At 41.4% G+C, this 5,989-nt stretch overlaps 1 pseudogene; it reads left to right on the top strand.

Annotated features, from left to right (window-relative positions):
* Positions 1-293: 293 nt before the first annotated feature.
* On the top strand, positions 294-4,593 carry LOC108011204 (heat shock protein 60A-like; annotated as a pseudogene).
* The last annotated feature ends 1,396 nt before the right edge of the window (positions 4,594-5,989 follow it).

Genomic DNA, 5,989 nt, shown 5'->3' with positions numbered 1-5,989 from the left:
ACACGAAAAACATTTTAATAATTTAAGCGTCGACGCATTCTAATCATAAATCTAATTTTTAAATGCATCATCCCTGCACAATGCATGATTTTATAAATCAATTTAGTCATTGTACCCTTTTACATAGCCGAAACATAATTAAGAACGCTACTATTCTCATTCAAAATTTTAAGAAGTAAATAATATCTACTCATTTATAGGTAGGGTATCTCAAGAGGCGTCTCCTAGAAATGCAAGTCGCCACCGGGAAACCAATTGAGGTACGAAAATGGCAAACTTTGTCTATGGCGGAAATGTGGGGAACCAGCCTTTGTTCCCATCATCGTGAGAAGCAGAATCAGGAGGAGCAGGACAATGTGGAGCTGGAGCCAGTCGCCTGGCCTGCGGAAATATAGATTCTCGTCTGGCACTCTACCAGTACACGTAACACGTATACCCTTCACCGCACCGCCATTACGCCATCGGCCTCAAGAGGCCAAAGTTTGCATTTTTCGGCAGACACCGACTTCTTTGCATTTTTTCATTTGGAGTGTGTGTCATGCTAATTATAAATCGAAACTTCTGGCGACACTTTGTCAACTTCAAGAAGTCTTCCGTCGGAGCATCCCATCTCCTCCGGATTGTCTTCCACTTTTTGGCACTTTTCCGACACTTTTCCGAGATTTCCTCTCCGGCCACGCTGTAAGTGAATTAAAATCAATTAAATTAATGCACAACGGAACTCTTGACTAAATTCCCCACTTTCCAAACGCTTAAGTGTGAATTAAGGGATTCTTAGAAATAAAGCAATAGTTAAGTTAAAAGCAATTCACGTTAAAATTGTGTTACAGATTTAAGTTTAGTTCTTGATGCATATGTATTTATATACTTAAATAGGGATTGTAGACTAAGGTGACGAGTAAGGATCCTTACACTCTTCAAATCTCACAAGTCAAAAATTCCAAATAGTTGTAGTCTGTTTCTCTGACAATGTTTTTAAAAAAATATTATTAAGAATTCGCATAATTTGATCGTAAGATAATTTTGACTAATAGGGTGAGAAAAAATTTAAAAACCTATTTAATTTATAAGTGTTTCAGCATTGCCAGAGCAAAGAATTCTGGAAAACGTCAGATAAATATAAAAAGTATAAATAAGATCTTCAGCAAAAGTTTTTGGTACTTTGTGTTTTCATACCCGTTACTCGTATGTAACAGGTAGGAGGAAGCGTTACCGACCCCATAAAGTATATATATTCTTGATCAGGACACTAGCCTAGTCGATCTAGCCATATCCGTCTGTCCGTATGAACGCTGTGATCTCGGAAACTAGTAGAGCTGCAATGCTGTATGCCTAATAGGCATGCAGATTCTAGAGATTCCTGCGCAGTGCAAGTTTGTTTCGTCAGTGTGCCACGCCCACTCTAACGCCCACAAACCGCCCAAAACTGTGACTCCTACATTTTTAATGCTAGAATAAAAATTTTAACTAAAATGTGTTGTTCTCATCCATACCTATCGATTGACCAAGAAGAAATTGCCACGCCTACTTTAACGACAACAAACCGCCCACAATTTTCAAAGAATCGTAAATATAAACACGGATATCTCGGAGACTACCAAAGATATATAATTGGATAGAGAATGACAAGCCGCCCAATCCTGTGGCGCCCACAATTTTCATGCTAGAAAAAATATTTTATCTGAAATGTATTAGTCTCGTCAATACCTATCGATTGACCCAAAAAAGATTGTCGCGCCCACTCTAAAGCCCATATTGCAGAAATCTGTCTGCCGCCATATATTGAGATCGCGGGAAAGTGGCGCATTAAAATATCGCTTGACTCCTATTAAATGATAATTAACAAAAGTAATGCAACCTTAATCTGATAAAAAACAAGACAGAAAGCTAGCTGTGGCAAGCCGAAGTTCCTACACCCTTGCAGCTCGTTCTCGTGGGAGCTAGGTATGTTTAGGGCTTTCCGAACTAAAAACTAGTAACAGAAACATTAAGATATTGTTCCATTTTAATTTAATACCGTATTTGTTTACCAAAAACGAAATGTATCGGTCTATGTAATATTTTACATTCATTATCCGATCGCTCCTATGGCAGCTGTATGGCAAAGCCGTCCGATCTTATTAAACTGTATTCGAAATTCTAAGGCCTTTAGCTGAGTTATTCTTATATTTCTCTGAAACCTTTCAAGAAACCGTTTTTATAAGACACTTATTTTTTAATTTTAATATATGCGCCTGTTTGTTACATATAATTTACAAGAACGGCCTTATAAATAATAAAATAATCAATTTCTGCGGTAATTAGACTCCAGAAATGTCCGTTCCCTTCCCTTGATGGTCGATTTCAATGAAAGTCCGCCGTATCAGCAAACAAATCAACGAAGGCAGCGGAAATTTTACGCACAGGGGCGACCAAAAAGGCATTAAACTTGGTTTTGTGGATTGTTTCGGGGAGTTGTTTATCCGACTAAGGGTGCCACATCAATTTTGTGTAAACAAAAACAAAAGCGTTAAGAAATCTATTATGACATTTGTGCGCTGACAAGTTGACGGAAAGTCATTAATGATTAAGGTCGCCTCCACCTTTTCTTGTCCACAAGTCCCAGTCGGTAATTATTGTATTACCAATTTAGGTGCTGCCCAATCCACCTAATTTTCCCATTTTCTGGGCATGGCGACAAAGTCATAAAAATGTCAACATGAACGTCAAATGACCGGCTTCGGAAATAGAAATATAAAAGTGAAAACTGTGGAACGACACCACAGCACCGAGAAAAAATAAATGATTCGGTTTAAGGTTTAGTCCAGCGGTTGGCAGCCTCCAATTAGGAGGACATAGGAAATAGCTATACAGGGTTTCTGCCGTGCAAATTACTCACTGAAAGAAAAAACCATATGTTTTGTGTGCCGACTAACGATTTATGTTAGTTTATATGTATTAGTTTTAAGTGAATATTATTTAAGCCTAATTATACCCGTTACTCGTAGAGTAAAAGGGTATACTAGATTCGTCGGAAAGTATGTAACAGGCAGAAGGAAGCGTTTCCGACCCCACAAAGTATATATATTCTTGATCAGGATCACTAGCCGAGTCGATCTAGCCATGTCCGTCTGTCCGTCTGTCCGTCTGTCCGGATGAACGCTGAGATCTCGGAAACTATGGGAGCTAGGCTATTGAGATTTGGCGTGCAGATTCCTGAGCTTCTTACGCAGCGCAAGTTTGTTTCAGCACAGTGCCACGCCCACTCTAACGCCCACAAACCGCCCAAAACTGTGGCTCCTACAGTTTTGATGCTAGAATAAAAATTTTAACTGAAATGTATTGTTCTCATCAATACCTATCGATTGACCCAAAAAAAAGTTTGCCACGCCCACTTAAACGCCCACAAACCGCGAAAACCTGTGACGCCCACAATTTGCATGCTAGATAAAAAATTTTAACTGAAATGTATTGGTGTCGTCAATACCTATCGATTGATCCAAAAATAAATTTTCCACGCCCACTCTAACGCCCTTAACGCTTAAATCTGTCTACCGCCGGTAGGTGTCGCATTTTAATCTCGCTTTGCTGCTTGCATATCTCCATTTCCCTTTGAGTAACGGGTATCTGATAGTCGAGGTACTCGACTATAGCGTTCTTCCTTGTTTCTATTGTTATACTCGTTACTTGTAGAGAGAAAAGGTTTACAAGACCCTTAACGATGAGCTGCTGGTGATCGAGGGCATGAAGTTCGATCGTGGCTACATTTCGCCGTACTTTATCAACTCCTCGAAGGACGCCAAGGTGGAGTTCCAGGATGCCCTGCTCCTGCTCGGTCCAAAGCATCATTCCTGCTCAGGAGTTTGCCAATGCGCAGCGCAAGCCTTTGGTGATCATTGCCAGGGACATCGATGGCGAGGCTCTGAGCACCCTGGTGGTGAACCGCCTGAAGATCGGCCTGCAGGTGGCTGCCGTCATGGCTTCCGGCTTCGGTGACAACCAGAAGAGCACCCTTACCGACATGGCCATCGCCTCCGGCGGCATTGTCTTCGGCGATGATGTTGATCTCGTCAAGCTGGAGGACGTAAAGTTCAGCGACTTGGAAGAGGTGGGTGAGTTTGTGATCACCAAAGACGGCACCCTGCTTCTGAAGGGCAAGGGCAAGAAGGAGGATGTGCTGCTTCGCGCCAACCAGATCAAGGAGCATATTGAAGACACCACCTTCGAGTACGAGAAGAAGAAGCTGCAGGAGCACCTGGCCCGCTTGACCTCGGGCGTTGCCCTGCTGCGGGTCGACGGCTCCAGCGAGGTTGAGGTCAACCAGAAGGACCGCGTCCACGATGCCCGGAACGCCACCCGTGTGGCGGTCGAAGGGGGAATCGTTCCCGAAGGCGGCACCGCTCTTCTGAGCTGCATCAGATCCTTGGCGTTGAGATTGTCCGTCGTGAACTGCGCATGCCCTGCATGACGATTGCCAAGAACGCCGGCGTCGATGGCGCTATGGTCGGGGTCAAGGTGGAGACCCAGACCGGTGACTACGGCTACGATGCGCTGAAGGGCGAGTACGGCAACCTGATCGAGAAGAGCATCCATCCAGATTCACACCTCTTTTGACTCCCATATACACACATACACACATTCCAATCCTTGATGGAACCTTGTTTTGCTTCACATTTACCCTTTGGCAAAAGGAGAAACATCATTAACAACCATGGACTGGATGTGAGATCGACGAGACGCCACGTCGTCGTTGCTGAAATTGTATTCTACGTTTTTAAACTATTCCTTAACTGTACTTTTTTACATGTTATATATGTAAAGACACCGCTAGTTGTAAAATATAAAATAAAAACTAGATTCGTCGGAAACGTTTTCGACCTTCTAAAGTATATATACTTATATACTAAGCTGAGTAACGGGTATTTGATAGTTGATGGCATCGACTATAGCGTTTTTTCTTGATATAATATAAATCAGCCAGTGACGTTTTTTTTTTATATTGGCAGAAATTAGATTAGAAAACATCGAAGTTCCAGCCGGTTCCTATGTACCATTCTTCAACTTATTAATAAACTATGCCTTATGAAGAATTCTGTTCTTTTTACTATTATGTCATGGAACTGAGGTTTCTTTTAATGCTAGGTCGTTCTCTTCAAAAGAACTCCTGCTTTAATATTTCTAACGCTCCCCTGAATTTATTTATTGTACACTGTTGCCAAAAGTTTAAAACTTAAGGTACAGGGGGGAATCGGCCATAATTGCTGAGACTTTCGAACGCTCCCCTAAATAATTCATGGCTTTCAATACTGTTCTGTTGGGTCATCTAAAATTGAGAATAACAAAAAACAGTTTCTAATTTTTACGGGGCGACTTCCAAACCTTGCATTAAGACTTGTGTTTCTTAAACCTTAAGTAGAAACAATACATTATCCGAAAAGGAGTGTCCATTCCTGTATCATGAAATTAAATAATTTTATTTAATTTATTTTGTTTTTTCATAAAAAATCAGATATATACGATTTTTAAGACAGACTTTTAGTCATTTCGGAGTTTATGACATGGAGCATAAAACTCGAAAATAAATTGGCACATTTCAATTTTTCATACAGTGTGTGTGAATGTAAGTAGGGGTGTCTTTTTGTGGGTGTTACACACTGTGTGTTGCATGTGAACTATTAGCAAGGTCGTGAGAGAGAATAAAAGCTTGCCACGCCTACGGGCACTTCAAAGGCTTTGATTTGCCGCCCTGTTTGTTGTTGCTGGTCGCGTTCTCTTTTCTTGGAAAATTGAATCCTTTCGCTTTTCTTTTAAATGGGAAGCGGCCGCGACTCCGACTTGAGATTAAAAACTGCGCAAGCTTTCCCTTTTCCCGTTTCTTTGTCTGTGTGTTTTTTATCTTTCCAAAACTCTTTTTGCACACATGTGGGCGAGGGGGTGGAAAATCAGGGGAGGCTGTGAAAACTTAATCGGATTTGGCGTGCGCTTTCCGCCAAAGAAAAGGAAAATTTTA

Source organism: Drosophila suzukii, chromosome X (assembly GCF_043229965.1).
Source record: "Drosophila suzukii chromosome X, CBGP_Dsuzu_IsoJpt1.0, whole genome shotgun sequence".
Lineage (NCBI taxonomy): Eukaryota > Metazoa > Arthropoda > Insecta > Diptera > Drosophilidae > Drosophila > Drosophila suzukii.
The sequence above is the reverse complement of the archived record's forward strand: the minus strand, read 5'-3'. Positions and strand labels throughout refer to the sequence as shown.